This window comes from Rhea pennata, chromosome 5, assembly GCF_028389875.1.
Source record: "Rhea pennata isolate bPtePen1 chromosome 5, bPtePen1.pri, whole genome shotgun sequence".
NCBI lineage: Eukaryota > Metazoa > Chordata > Aves > Rheiformes > Rheidae > Rhea > Rhea pennata.
This window is the reverse complement of record NC_084667.1, coordinates 6,432,519-6,449,549: the sequence shown is the minus strand read 5'-3', so window position 1 is coordinate 6,449,549 and position 17,031 is coordinate 6,432,519.

The following is a 17,031-nucleotide window of genomic DNA, read 5'->3' as shown; positions in this document are numbered from 1 at the left end:
AGAGATATTTGAGGTGATTTTTCATGCCTCAGAGGACATTTAGCATCTCCTGAATTAATATTAATTTATCCCAAACAGACAGAAGTTATCACTAGGGCTCTTAAAAATAATGTTTGAAGAGCGTTTATTTTTTTGGGGGGGGGTGGAGAGGGCCTTTGAATCTAGCAGATTGCATCAGATATTAGCAAAACAAAATAAAACAATCTTTGTGGATACTTCCTTCAGAGGTCTTTATCCCTCACCATTTTAAATAGCGTATTGAGGTCTGGATTAGACTACTATTATACTTGATATATATTTCAAGAATTGAAAATTAGTATTTCCAAAGGTGATTCTGTAATTTTCCTCACCCTGGAGAGTTGCCTTATTCCTCAGAGGAGGTCAGGAGAGAAATTTCTCTTGAAAGGGGAATATTAAATTAGCAGATTCAGCAGCCCTTTGCCAGCTCTCCTGGAAATACCTCTGAGGTATAAGGTTTATCATAGACACTTTTTTAATTCTTTAAGATTTTTTTGTATTGAGGAAAGAACCTTAGGATTATCCAGTCTTTAAGCAGATGTAGAAAAATCTTGAAATCTTATAAAATACAGCTGTAAATTTTATTAAAATCTTATAAAAATACAAATAGTATTCATTAGTTTAGCATGGCTCAGCAATAAACATTACTTAATTTTAAATATTTACCTAAGACACCTATATTCTGTATTTTATACATCTACAGGTATAGAAAATTACAGACTTCCATAAAGAAATTGAATCTAGGGGGAAAAAGAAACAGAGGACATTTCTCTGGACTTCTGCATGTCCTGGACTTATCCATACAGGCACTGGCTGGTCTGTGCTGCAGATCATGCAGACGCAGAGGGTAGCTGACAGGCTTAGGATGCTTCACACTCATGCCACATCTACAACGTCGTTCTTTCTTACTTATCTCTCTCTCAGAAGAATTAAACTGGAGCATAGGAACACTAACCCCATCTCTGCCCTATTAGGAATCAGCAACAAATTACCTAATCTGCAGTTTATTAGGGAAGTTTTATAAGGCTATTTAGATTATTTAGATACTTCATGCTATGTATATTAAGTCAAGGTAAAAAGTAAGGAGTACATCAAAACAGGTAATGGAAAGAAAACAGTTCCTATGATGACAAGAGCTAGTCAATGTATTTGGTCAGATCTTCAGCACAAGTCAACCATGGTAACTCCGCGGATTTTAATGGAGCTAAGACAGTTCATACTAATGACAATCTGTCCTCATGTCATCAATCTTGACTTGTAATAATTTGTTTATACATCTCATTTATCACTAATATTACTTTTCCTCTTTATCCTTAAGAAGAAGGAAGGAATGCACAACAGCCTTAATACTTCTGCCCGGGCTGCTAGTTGCCTGACAATGTGTGCTAACATGTTATCTTTGCTCACGTTCTCACTGGAATGCAAAGGAAAAAAAGAAGATTGCATGTCCCACTAGAGGGTATGCAAGGATATATATCCCTTAAGTCATAGATCGGAATACTCTGTTGCAACAACAACCAGACATCTCCCAAATACTTTTTCCTACAAGGTTTACAGTAAATATACAAGCTGTGAATATTATAGCTTCCCCCTAGAATTGAAAGTTATATCCACAAGACATAATGTTTCTTTCATTTCCTGTCATATGTTTCTAGTTACATTTGAGTTTACACACTGATGAAATCTATCTAGCTTATAGCAGATTTCATCCACCCACCCCTTGCTAGTACACGGTGCATGCAGTTCACACAAATCAAAGTTTTGCACAAGGTCCCATAAACAAATTGCAAAAAAGGATGGCAGTGCCAAGCGTAGGAATATGGTTCGTACTTGCTTATATTCCCAAATCACATCATAGCCCCCTTTCAATAGCACTATCATTTTAGTGATGACAAATGAAACAAAGTTTACAGAGAAAGTTTACAGAGAAAGGATATACCTTCAACTATACTAGCTGGAAACACAAAAACAAATAAACTGTTAGGCATGCCAGCTCTTCCTCTAGTCTGCTTAAACATAGCACACTTCAAGCATACTTCTTTGTACTCTCACAAACTGCTGGAGCAAGTCAGCAACTTTTTTTTTTTTTTTTATCACAGTGGCTAGAAACTAGTCCTTAATGTTTCACAGAAATTTCAGAGAACAGAATACCTGAATTTCTATTTTCAATCAGTGAACTACTGCAGAGACATATAAAAATAGAGAGGACTAGAACTTCATCCATTTTCCCTATGCTATGCTTTTGTCCTCTCACGACTCATTGTGCTTCATTACTTTAGTAAAAGGACGAACAGAAGAACCACTCTGCATAGACACCTACAGACATTTTTCTCATTTACTGTGACCGTGCACACTGCTCTTGGGCCCAGTGATCACCAGAAAATCCTTAATCTTCATCATGTAAGGGATATAATGAAGGAGCTTTTAGCATAATGAACTGTGCTGTACCAGAAAAGCGGATCTTTCTTTTAGACGTATTGCCTCTCACACCAGTGTCTAATTTGGAATTGCTCTAGTGGATGGAAGTCAACCTGCGGAGACAAGAGGTCTTGTTATGTGCATAACCAGCATACAAATAGTTTGTTACAAATTTTTATTCACTTGGATCATATGACTACCAGTGAACTAGTATCTCAGGTACGCATTAGGGTTTCAAATGTTCAGTCCAAAATGTTTTGGGAATGCCTTACTGACCCTTGCTCCCCCCCTAAAAATAACACTTTTCTCTTTATCTGATTGAAAATAAATATAGCATACAGCTCTTGATGATAGGCATGGTTTCTCAGCTATTCCTCACATATGCTGTAACAGAGTTTTGCCTGTGACTGAAGTTCATCAAGGATAGTCTAGATTCAGCTGGAAAGTGCAACCACCACCATTACTTCCCCCATGTTCTCTTTTCAGCTCAAACGTCGAACCAGAAGATAGTAACTTCTTTCTGAACTAGAAAAAAAAAAAAAAAAAAACACAACTACTCTAGATATACTGAGAAGTTAGTATTTTATAGATTTGATTAAACCAAATAACTTGTGAATTTATAGAAAATTATTCTATTTGGAGAGAAAACCTGGTATTTTAAGGTGAAATTTTTAAAGTGAAATTTCTGCATTTACAAAATGAACAATTTTGTTTCCCTCATAGTACTTGTCCAGAAAAGTCTGTGTGCAGCAAGTGTTCAACGTCATCGAAAGCATCCAGCCTGCCATTCTCAAGGCAGTCTTCGGTCAGACCCAGGGTTCCCACTAAAACATTAGTGCCACTATCAATACTATCCGATTATCGTTACTTTCTTGAGTTCCTTCATAAAAACATACCACTGAAAGTTTCTTTCAGAGGTCTTTGAAGGCTCTAGCAACCTGAACTGCCCTGATTAGAACAAAAAGCAATATGTTCAGTTCATGGCCTCTTTTCCCAAACAGCATGCCTCCAAAGTTTTCTTGATGGAAGAGTAAAAGAAAGCTTTTCAGTTTCTGGCTAAGCTTAATCTATTAAGTATTTGGGGTTTGGTATACGTAAGATGGAAGGTCTAGAAGAAACATTATATGAGAAATATTATTATCAAAGAAATAAAGATATGATTAACAGGAAATAATGCTTTCAAGATAAATTTAGTTGAATTTAATTTCAAATTCTTCATTTGTAGCTTTCCTTTCAACAAAAGTCAATTCATAATTTTTCTTAAGGTTTTTTTGCTTATCAGGCTGATGGTCGATGAGTTTGCACGGTTGCATTCACATCCTTGCAGGGACATTAATAAGTACTCTTTTCTATTTAACCACTCATTTTCACAAAACTTTTCACAAAACTCACTTCATATTTTCATCTATTTTTTGAAACTGATGATAAGGCTAAAATCTTTTTTAAAGATAAGGCATAAGCCTCCAAGAGTACATACAGGGAAAGCATAACCTATTAACTTACTCCCTTATCAAACCAGGCCAATATCTCAAAATTATATAATGGACTAATGTAAGAGTACTTCCTCTTCTCTGCTAGTCACTGTACAACCGGTCTCCTTTCTTATTTCACTTACCCAGCTTTAAAATTAACAAAACATTTCCTTCATCCTACTCTTAGAAAGTCCCAAATATTTAGTTCATAAATTTTCAGGGCATGGATAATCTTTTACAGCAATAATGATGGTTTGGGTCCGCATGGTTTCAACTGATGCGATGCAAACATTAAAATTGGTAAGAAAAATTTGCATACTGTAATCCTCTAAAGAAAGAAGCTACCTTTATTTCTACTATAAGAGTATTTGACTGGAAAACAAGAAGACAAACCAGTACAAGTAAATAGGAAAAATAATGCAATGGTTGAAAAAAAATAGGAATATACATGCACAGAAATAGATCTAGAAATAGCAATTGTCTTGAAAGTTTTATAACACCTTAATATTTGAGCAAACAATTGACCTTTTTATATTTCCCTCTCCCAAAAAAAGAGAAAATAATAAAGAGAACACATGGATTTTAGCTGAAATATTCTATATATCTACGCAGAAGTCTAGCAATTCTTCTGCAAGGGAGCAGAAACATTGAAAACTATAGAACAGCAGATTTTTTTATATATACATACTGTATAGAACATTTTTAGGCTGCACTGAGGGATTTCACTGCAGGCAGTTTTCATCCAGACCATATCTGGGCAAAGTCTCAGCTAATCGATATGGAAGAGGGGGAGAATGTTGTAAACATGGGCTTTAAATACCACTGAAAAAAACCAAAAGGCGAAACTGTTATAAGGTATTAAAACCTTCATTGCTTTGACACTAGTAAATTTGTTTTAGCATTACTACCTGCAAATTTCTGTAAAGTTTGACCTAGTGCAAGATGAGTTTTGCAAAGAATGTGTGAGGAGGGTAGGTATTACATAAGCTATAATGATTATGGATTTTACATCAAGTTGATAGCTAACCACATTCAATGGAGATTTTCACTTTTTACAAAATGGCAGAAATTAAGTAAATTGAGGGGGTTTAGTATTCTAGCAGAATTTATTTAGGTTTACAGGGAGGGGGCAAGAGCCTATGGAGCAAGCAGCTTACAGAGATGCAAAGACTGAATATTTTATGTGCTGAATCACAAACGCACTAGACTTGAGCCAGGTTACAAATTTCTGGTTCAGCAGCAGTTGAAGATCACAAGCTAAAATTCAACTAGAAGTAAAATTTCTATGGACTGTTTCCAGCCTGGGGAATACAGCATTTTGAAAGGACCGGAATTCTTTCCTCAAGTTCTGAAAAGAGGGTGACAACACATAATGTATCCTGGTGACACTATGGGCTGCAACTAAATTGCAAGACATTTTCACTCAGTCATGCTCCCTGCAGTCCTAGTCCCAGAAGCCCCTAGACAGAGGATTATTGGCACTGAGTCTTGCAATTTAGGCATAGTCTCAGTTCATCCCATTTTCTGAACAATTTGTTTCAAAGCATCTTCACAACTCTCAGCATTAATGAGAGTCTGTTTAAATAAAAACAGCTGAGAAAAGATTTGTGATTCATTAACTAAGACATTTTTTAGAGGAATGTTAATATTTGAGATCATCTGAATCAGTTATTCAAAAACTTTTTTGCTTTCCAGGTCACTAAAATTTAGAGGATAGATTTCCAAAAAACTACAGACTGACAATAACTAATGTGGGTATCGTCCTCATGGTCGGGTAAAAATGACACTGAGAAACATTGTTTATATTTTCTATTAGTTTATTATTCTGGTTAAAATATGGTTAATAGTGGGATTCAAATGCTCTGTTACTTATACATTGACAGAGTTCTAGTTTTCCGTTGGGGTCTTTGATCATTAAACTAATAACAGCCATCGGTTTTCACCCAGAAGGGAAATATTTTTGTCAATGCTGTACCACAAGTCCCAGGTTTTCAGGCTTTGTGAGTACTGCTCGCATAGTAAACACACCCAACCACGGAGGTGATGCTCTTAGCCCTGCCATTTTTTCTGTAGTGTTATCAACACAACATCTATCAAAAAATCTGTTAATTCCTGAAGAACTGAACTGTATAGGAGACTTTCTTCAACTCCCTGTCCTCCAGTCCCAGCATTTTATGACACTGCATATCGTTCGAGTTTAGAGTAGTGCTTTATCTTCCCAACTCTAGAAAAGATGGTCAAGTCGAACTGCTGTTTGGATTTTCACAGCTGGGAGCAACGCTCCTAAGAGGCACATGCATCTGCTGCACATAGAATAAAGTGTCCTTGGCTAGTTGTACTCATGCCCATCTGTTGGGATGGCGTGTTGCCTGCTCGCAGGCTGGCCAGACCATTGCCACATGGCAGAAATGCCAGAATAGGGACAGCTTACGTGGCCAGTCTGCCTCTCAGTGAAAGCGAACATCTCTTCTGCAGGAAGTCCTCACAAGCACTCCCGTTCCTCTTTGGTACTATGTTCTGTTGAAATTCGGTTGCTCCTGAAGACATTTACATATTTCAGCAACCAACCAAGAGAACTTTCCACTAGTTCTTTAATATGCGCAGTTGTCAGTCTTTCAGTGAAGATCTGCCTAACTGAAGTATGCTAAGTGATATTTGAACTCTCTTTTTAGCCTAAAGTACATTTGAAATACGGTTGGTTTTGGCTATACCACCAGTCAGTGGCTGGTGAGTTGCTTACACCCCCATGTCATATAGTACCGTCAGGCTGTGAAGTATCGCCATGAAGGTTTGGTTTGTGTCCTATATGATATATTTTAATAATTACACTATACAACAGTGAGTACTTTAAAATAACTTACATATCATTTTAGACCTTGGATCTTCTTTAAACTGATGTATCACTTACAAACAAGCAAAATCAGTAAGTAGAACAGGGCAAACTTTGCTAAAGTTATTCAATGTAAACCTACACATCTGCACTGGTAGCATCTGCAGTGTTCTCTACGAATTTTTTGCTGGCATTCACGTTAATAACATTTAGCAAAAGTACTTGTCAAAAATGAGAATGTTATGAGTATTATGGTGAATGTTCAGAAGAGAACTAAATATCTTAGACCCTCATCTTGATAATGAATGTTCACATATGCAATCAAAAGTGAAGCACGATGTTATGTGAACAATGTACTTGATACAAACTCAAATGAGTAGAGTCAAATATAGTTTACAGAGTATAACCCATCAGCATGCTGATATCTTCTCACTATTGGAAATTTTTGGATGGCCACTGCTTCTGGATGGAACATTAGTTTTTAACTTTTTTCCATAATAAGTGCTTTCTCATTTTTTAAAAAAATCAATAGAAATTTTAATGTTAACCCCTTTCTCAAGAAAGGCACTGAAAGTTGAATCAGTATCCAGAACAATGTTATGCTAAAAGTGTCATTATATTGTATTTCAGATATCTAACCAGACCAAGTCCTCCACTGAGCCATGAATGTGTAGGTCCTGTTCTCAATCAACACAGGAATTAGCGGTACAACATAGAAAAATCAAGCCTAGGTAAAGAGGGCTCACTCCAGCAGAGAAATGAAAGTACACCCCACAATTCCCGTGAATACATAGTGTCATTTTCAAATAAAGTATCTTTATTTTTGTCAGAAAGCTTTTCTTAATTTTAGCCTGTGGTATTTGCTAAAAAAAAAAAAAAAAAAAAAAAAAAAAAAAAAAAAGCCTTTTATGTAGAAACTTCAATTCAAAAGCAGGATAGAGTCATTTTAAGTACTTTTCCCACAGAAATACCATCACTATTTTAATTTCTAATGTTCACACAGCTCAAAAATTACTTTTAAATACTAACTGCTTATAGTCACATAAGAATCCTTAATACAAAGATCATGGCCTATGTGCAAGCACACTCACTTCTACCAGTGGGCAGATAAGAAGCAATGAGGATTTCTTCCTACGGAGCATGAAGTTTCAATATGGCAAGAAAATCAACTTCTGAAATGAGGATGACAAGTGAAATAAATTTTATTTTAAAATACAAATTTAGCAGGATTCTGTAGTTTAATATTTTATTCTGAGAAGAATCAAATTTAAAGAATTATTAGAATTTTATTTTAAGGACTTGTTTATCAGTTCCATTCATGGCACATAAGTTTATAGGAGATTCCATAAGGTCACACTGAAGATTTTCAGAGCAAGTTATGAAAGATAAAACATTAAGTCTTCCTGTAATTAAAAATAAAATAACTGACTGATGTCATTGTATATGAAACTGAGCAAATAGGTTTTCATAATAATGAAATAAGCGATAAAAATGTAATGATAAATAAATTGAAAGGTTCACTTCTGCATTATTCCATTCTCCTAAAGAGGGAAGACTGCTTCTTCAAGCAGTGCGTAATAGACAGTAAGTAACATACATTAAGTTAGTGAATAGACATGGGTGTCACAAGTATCTCTATGCTGTTACAGGAAAAGTTTTGCTTGAAAATCAAGATAAAAAAAAATACAGCAGAAATGCAACTATATTGTTATAAGGTTGCCCAAGTCTATGTAATTTTTATTCAGGTTCCACATTCAGATTGGAGGAAGGGTGTCCATATTCTATACTCATACATAAAGTATATGATCAATATAAGATATAACAAAACACTTACCTATGAATTATCGTCGTTAAGGCAGTACAACTGTCCAAGCACTTGCTATACTAAACAATTTTAGCCATAGTAAATAACAAACTAGCGATGGTTCTTCTGTCTAGGCCCATTTTCTTTCCTGGTACTGAAATAGTATCAAGTGATCAAAATCTTTCATGGCTGCTATTAAAAAAAAAAGTATTTTTAATTATGGGCAGGCAACCAATAAGAAATAGAAAAAAATACACCAATTTTAGCATGCCATTGTGGTAAATTGGAGTACTTAATTTCTGGAAGCCGATGAATGGACATGTTTCTGTAAGCAGAAAAAAATAGAGCAGAATGATGACAAAGCAAGTGTGCCAATCCCAGCCAACAAGCAAAGACGAGCAGGACGAAAATAACTATTTACCATTGTATGCATTGTCCCTTATATTCTATAGTAGCACTTTGAAAATATATATTAGAACTGGTTAAAAAATAAAAAGAGAATGAAAGAGAGGCAAAAAGAACAGCAATTGTTTCAATACTGCTGGATTTCACTTCTTCAGTTTGTTTTGTGTGGAATATTTCCATTAGAAATTAATTTATTCAAATCCCTGCCACAATTGAAAATCTTTTTTTTTCCTTACTTCAATAGAAATATAACTAGCTTATTGAAATATTTTATTGATTCATTTTAGCAGTTCACCACTTTGGGAAAAAATATTGGAATACAGATTGTGCTGAAAATTTCAACCAGTTACCACGTAAATACAGTAGTAGAAACAACGATGTTGCAAAAGAACTGGGATCCCAACACTAGCTCTGGTCATGAGAGCTTCCTAATTGAGGTAATTAATATTGGCTGATATGAGTAAGAATCACATAACTTAGCCCAAGTCAAAATCAAAGACTAATGAAATTTTTGCGTGATAGTCCTGGAAATATTCTTCCTGTCTTAGAGCTCTTGTGCCACACGGATTAGCCGTGGTACCTCTACAACAACGACTGGTTTGAGGGGACACGAGATTGTGCCTGTTCGCTAGCTACCCACCCAGCTGGTTTTATTTCCTTCCCAACCGCCTCTTTGCTCAAGTCAGAGTCACCAGTCTCACTTCCACCCCAGACACCTTTCTTCTAATTAACGGGTAAAATGCACTGCTGCTATTAGCAAGGAGGCCTCCAGTGGTTCCACCGAGTCATACCTACTTAGATCTGTGCCGAATTAGCTCTGATGTAGCATAAACCAAGAATGAAACAAGGTTCAACTCTGAGAAGCATGAGCTGGCACTTCCAGTGAAATTAAGAATTAAAAAAAAAAAAAAAAAAAAAAAAAAGAAAAAGAAAAAGAAAAAAGAAAAAGAAAGAAAGAAAGAAATTCATTGGAAATCGTTTAAAAACGGTTTAAAGTGTAATCAGGGAAAATAAACTAGGTTATAGGGTGAAACCCCACCTCAGATCAGGAACAGTCAGTGAAAACCACCCATGGGTGTCTGAGGTTGTCTCAGCCTGCGTTAGCACTCCAGTGCGGAGCACCACGCCGCATCACTCATACACGCCAATATACAAATAACGGAAGAGACTGGCTAACCTGAGGAGATTGAAGGCAAAAAATTTATAACATTTTGCTAAGAGATTGCTACGTAAAAATGTAAGCTACAGTACCTACATATTGTAGCTGTATATAAGCACAGAGGAAGGAAAGGAATTATTTCAGGTGGCACAACAGACAGTAACTACCTGAAGAAGTAATAGCTGACATTAAAGAAAGGATAATTTAGGATGTATATTAAAAAATACTTTCTGATCCATTAGACTCTAATATATTCAGAGAGAAGTACTGAAATCCTGGTTATTAAAGAAATTTAGAATTAGACTGGAAGAAAAAACAGGCAATACAATGAGAGGAACAGTGCAACACCTGCAAGAAGATTGAAAAAAGCACTATCAGGTCATCTAATTTACCTTAATTTGAAAGAAAATTAAAGTTTTCTCTTTTCCCTTGGTTTAAGTTCTGCTCATCCAGTCATGAAACCTTAACATTGAAACTCTGGACTCAAAATATGTGACTCTCATTCAGACAGCAGCCTCAGAGCTAGTCACACTAATTAGCCAAGGTCATTTAAATACATTTTGCATGAAGCACCTTAAACTCAGTGTGCCTTTTTATATATTTATCAAATTACTAATCAATATGCTCCACCACAGTTACTACTGGGCCTTGAGCTACGCACAGAATGCCACATGAATTCAAATTGAGCAAGCTGCTGTCTGCATAAATGAAATTAAAGTGTATGCAGTGATCATTATTCACAATATAAAAGCAATGAAGAAGTGGCCTAAATGTAGTACATACCACAATCTGTATTTTAAGTAAATCTTAACTGCTTTTTTTTTTCTTTAACAAACCTGGTATTAAACTAGCTTCGATTTCACTTTCTTTCTCCAGCATATTACCTCCACTGTATTGGTAAAGTAATTTATTCCATCCTCTGTGGAGAGCCTGGATCTCATTTGCCAGCATATTTATCTTTCCTGCCACTGCACTGTCATTCATCTGCAGTCTCCGCAGAATACTAGACCCGTGCAGAATTTCAATTAGGATTGATTCAACTAAATCCAGGCCACAGAACTGAGGCTGACAGGGTGACCCCCTGAGAATTTAATATGCTGAGTTTAAAAAAAAAAAAGAAAAAGAAAGAAAGAAAAACTACAAAAGAAAAAAAAAACAGTTGAAGTTTAACAACATAATTCATTAAGCCCTCTATACAGTCCTTTTAATCTGGTTCACAATAGGCTTTTTCGCAGTCTCTCTGCATTGTGTGGGTAAACTGCTTTAGAGCAGTTTTGATAACCACAAGAAAGAAATTACCATAAAAATCTACACTCTTCCTTTGAGGTCTGATCGATTTACTTAAACTCAGACAGTTTGTAATGAACAGAAGAACTATTTCCACAGAAGCTGAGCTGCCTTAAACTTTCTTCTTTGTATATGAATACATTCAAAAATCAATACTGTGCAGTTATACAGATAAAATAGTTCTTTTCCTGGATTCTTGATTTGACAGACATCCAGGGGTTTTCATCACAGCCACTGACAGACTTCAGTTAAGTGGCCTAACAAAAGTTCCTATATCATTCTTGGTTACTAGGAGAGTTTTTGTGGTCTTAAAGGCTCCTAAACTTAAGGAAAACTGAGAGCTCTTCTTATCTGTTCCATGTGATATGATTCAAGTCCTAATTTTACATTAGCTGCCGTATATAACCTGTGACTTACTGATTATACAACAGAAGTGGGTGTAAGTGATCAGATTAATCTAAAGCATCACATTAGAAAAGACAGATAATAACAATTCCATATTTAATTAGTTTTGTTTTCACTAAAGAATTTTCTTCCATACATTTCCCTTAAAGATCAAATTTTCACCAGTGAAAAAGTACAGCTATAAACACTAACCTGATTTAACGTAAAAGCAAAAACAAGAACGTAGAGCTAAACCATTTACCAAACATAAAACCAAACACAGGAGTCAAAGAATAAAATGGAGGTGGAACTAAATTGGCATACACACATATTAATGTTAAATAAAACATGAGTCAGCTGGAACTGAATGAAATAATTAAAAGAGACATTGATTTATCTGTGCATACAGATACCATATCAATGAGGGGAGCATAAACAGACAATTGAACTGATATTTATTCCTTTTTTATAATTATTGTTTTAACTTAACATGAATAAATATGAAAGTGTTTCACCTATGACTAACATTTTGTAATCCTTTATTAGTCATCATTAGAAATTTCTCAATGCAGTATGATAATTATGAAAAAGACGCACAACTATCACCAATGAAAAATTATAATTACAAAATGTAGAGAATGAACCCACTATAAGATACATTTCTTTCTGCACTTTGGTCATAAGATCTACATATGACTGCAGCAATGCGTTAATATATAGCTTACTTATATAATACCATGTATCTGGTTCTTCAGTCTATGAGGGTAATGTAAAGTAGTGTGGATACACAAGAAGTTAAGCTGAGAGTCCATTTTGTGTCTGTAATCAATTAGAATTTTTCTCCGCTACAACATATGTGTAGATATACAATAAGTACATTCCAAAGCATAAATATTTTTCATTGTTCTTTCTCTGGGGAGTAGAAGAAGTAACACAGATGTGCTACTACACAGTTTACAAATGGCCCTTCAGATACTACAGAGAATTGTACAGTATGAGAATGTAATTATAAGAATAGAAGAAAATTGAAATAAATACAGGGGATTTTCCTCCTTTTCCTTCCTTCATGTGTCTAGGTTAGATTCTGCTCTTCACTGACCATAAACTTTTCTTCTTTCTGGGAATTTATTGGATTAATAGTCTTTCATTCCCCTCTTCATAACCGAAGCTAACATCAAGTAGTCCTGTTCTGTGGTTTACTCCAATTTGTAGATGTAGCTATTATATTTAATAAATGTTCTCTATCCAGAGGTCTCTATTTATGACACTATTTATGTTGTTATAAACCAACTACCATAAGAGGAAAGAGTCAATAAGAGTTCATCTAGGGAAACTACTTCCCAAGGAGAGTTGCTATGCACTGTAGTCTAAAGGAATAACAACATAAAAAGAATATTAAAAGGAAATGATGAATGAAAATGTCAAAGTAATAAAACTTAGGTAAGGCATGAAACGATAAAGCAATAATCCACCGAGTATAAGAAAGATGCCCTTCAACTGGCTTTCTAAAAAAAAGAATAAATTGCATGCACATGGATGCAAAAGAGGAATAAGGAGTAGACATTACGACAACTGGGAAACATGTCAACAGTATTGTTTCTGACATGGAAAAGGATAGGACGACTGCTGAGCACACACCTGCATGGGGACTGATGAAGGTACACAGTCTTTGCTTATATGATAACATCAGTAGCAGTCTGGCTTTAATAAAAGCCTAAGAACAGTTCTCTAGCTCGAGTACCTAAAGGAACATAAGCAATTATTTATGTCCATATATGCTGAGAAAAGTAGGTGAGTCCTAAACTTTAGGTGCTGGCTCATTCCTTAAGGAGTGCTTTGCTAAACAGTAAAATGTTTTCCTGATTCTATGTCTAAAGATGAATAGCATCATTTCTGAAAAAGCAGTAATGATGTTCAACTCCAGCATAAACATTTGGGAAATAATATTTCAGTATTTTATGGTATGTATTTAATAATAATAATAGTAACAACAACAACAACATCTGCTTTCCCAGACTAGCGAGCACGAAGCTACCCTTCTGTACAGTTGACTGAGAATACTGGTTGAACATATTTTCTGCATATTTAAATGCTATTAGAATATTATTTTTCCTTTACAGCTTGTACTTTAAATGTGCAAAGATGTTCTAAACAGTATACTTAGACGAGCATGGTAGACTTTTGCTTATAAAAATGGAATGCTGCAAACATAAAGGACTGGTTAAACAGATGGAGTTCAAAGGTCAGAACTGCATTTTGTCATGTGTTTGAATATCTGAGAAAACTCAAACCATTAGTTTATAAGCAAAAGGAAATGTTGGATTAAAAATGTGAGAGAGAACACGTGCTCACAGTTTAAAAACATCAAGCCCAAGATGAAGTTCTTCTCTTCTATGAAAAGTGCAATGTTATTCTCCTTTTTTCCCTGTGTCTTTTTTTTCAGATTTAGACTTCGCAATTTCGGGTTTACCTTTATCACACCTCAGTGATATTACATCAGTATGTTCTCCATGGTTTAGTCTAAGTATAGTCAGAAACTCAGAAACTATAGCTAACAGGAATTTTGGTAGCCCATCTGCTAAATAATGTTTCTTATCTTGCACCATAGCACCAAATGTGAAAAGATCAACTCCTTTCCATTATTTACTCTCCCATTTGCAATTAACTCCTCCAATAGAGGAGTTAACTCTATTGCAATTAAATCCTCCATTAGAGAAAGTCACCATAGGCGTTGTCTTATCATTTGTCCTTATGGAAGTGGAGACATGCAGGTCTGAGGTAACCTGTTATTCCTCCAGTCCTACACTTACCCATTTCTTAAGAACAAGTATTAAAAAAAAGGATATATTTGACCTGCGCTTCTCCTTAGATATCACTAGCCCTGCAATTCATGTGGAAAGCTGCTCTAGGTTTCAAAAAGGATTCAGCTATTCTTTTCAGTACTGTAGGTAGACTTCTATGACACATTGATGAAATGAAAGTTTTAACTTACCTAGATTTTATTTAAACTACTCCTTTTCTATTATATTACACTCTACCATATCTTTCAAAAAACTGTCTTAAGAATCAATTATAACAATATTTTTATATAAATATTTATAAATACTTAAGGAAAAAAACTGAATACATCATTATTTTCTGTGTCATCCACTACTTTCTCTCCTATTCTAATAAATGTATCTTGGTCTTTCAATTTCTTTATATGTTTTATCATATTATTTTTTATTGGTTGAAACTATTTTTGTGACTGAATCCTTTTGAATCCTTTCTGACTGTTCTATTTCTCCTGTTCCGTTACCTCACATTCAGTACTTTTCCCTCCCTGTATTTTTTTTTTTGTTTGTTTTTCCAGGTCCTAAAAAAGAACTCTAATATATAGCCACATAGACCTTTTGCTATGTTTTCTATCTCAGCGGCTCATCAGGAAAGTTTGTTGTTATGCTTTTAATAAAGTTGTTTACTGCAACTGACAATCTACTACTTCATCCCTAGATTATGTTCTCAAGAGACCCTGTTTGCTTTTTCGTTGCCTTATTGAGCCTTTTTTTCTTTAGCTTTTCAGTGATATCTCTTTATTTAAAACATTCAGAAACTGGGCTCTCAACTTCACACACTAATGTGACTTCACACACTAAATATACTTCACAGAATATATAAGCGAAGACAGAAAAATGAGTCTAAACTTGGTGAATAATAGTTAATCTTCTCTAACACCAGTATATATCTTTTTACTTTCATCTGTATAGACATACCCAGTTCTCATCATCTTCATGCTAAATTTCTGTTACTCTTGTTATTTTAAGCTGGTTTTGATAAGCATCATTTATATCAGCCTTTTTTAGATCTTTTTTCAGTTACTAGTTGCTTGGAATGGGATTTTCAAAATCATGTAAACCCAGTTTACTTTTCCAGTTGAAATTATCTTTGCCTGTTGCTGAATGTCTTTGTTCTGCATGAAATAGTTTTTTTAATAAAAAATACTCTCTTATTTATCCTTCTCTTATTCATGTCTATGATAACTTTTCATTGACTTCAGCGGGCCCTGGATTAGGTAGTGGACAGAGAGCATATGAACAGATGAACTATGAAACAAGGATAATGGCTGAGGCTATGAGGCTATTTAGTATAGTATACACTTAATACATTACAGAATATCTTATAGAATACATCTAATAGTATAGTTACTGTAATACAGTGTACCTGGGATCTATGTACAGCATAAAAATAATGTTTCATATCTGGAACTAGATAAGCATGACGCAATTTTTGTCGCATTGCTTTTTTATAATTGTGTAGCTTGATTTCATTCTATGGATTACTAACCTATGACAATACAAGACAAAATAAGGCACTTTATTCTAGGATATCCCTATTCCTAATGTGACAGTAGTAGCGGGCAAAAAGAGAAGAGCCAGAAATGTTGCAATGAAAGACAATCAAGGGCATAGGACATTGATAAGAGTCGGGCTTCATTATTTCTGTGAATTATTGACCAGATTGGTGGGGGTTGCTTTTCTCTGGAGAGACTAAGAGAGATTAAAAAGGATTCCATGGCTGCAGAAATAGCTGCGTGATGACATGATCCCACCAGTCATTCGTTCTACCTAGTATTAAAAGCAGCAGAGCTTCCACCATTCTGTGGTTCATGAGCAAGACTTCATTCTCACAGACTGTACCCCAGAGTACAGATTAGTTATTCCCAGTGAGCTCTGGAAAGAGGATTTGCCTGTTATCATCTAGCAACCCCTTGCCAATGTGGCTGCCAATGGAGAAACTCAAAAACGTCCAAGATATCAATGAGGCTAGATTACTGGGGGTTGATCAGGGTTCCACTGTACTTGTCAGTATTCCTGTACATGAGGAAAGTATCTTCCCTAATCCCAAACCCTTACAGTCTCTTTATATCTTGATAGACAAGAGGAGATGCTGCCTGGATTATAAAAACTATAAATCAAACAAAGCTCCTCAGTAAATTTGCATGTCCATCACATGATCAGTCATATATCCAAAATGCATCCAGATCTAGGTGCATTTTTTTTTATTTTGGAGACTACTTGCAAGCATATACTGTGAGTTGATATAATACAACAGGAAAAAATCATTTTAGACTCCTAACAGTCAAATTAATTCCACAGTCAGCTTTACATTTTCATCATCCAAAACATAACTGTCAAACCAAAGGGTATGTTTAATGAAAAGTAGCCATTCTCAGCAACTGAAGCAACCAGAAAGATTATCAATGGTTTATAATTTC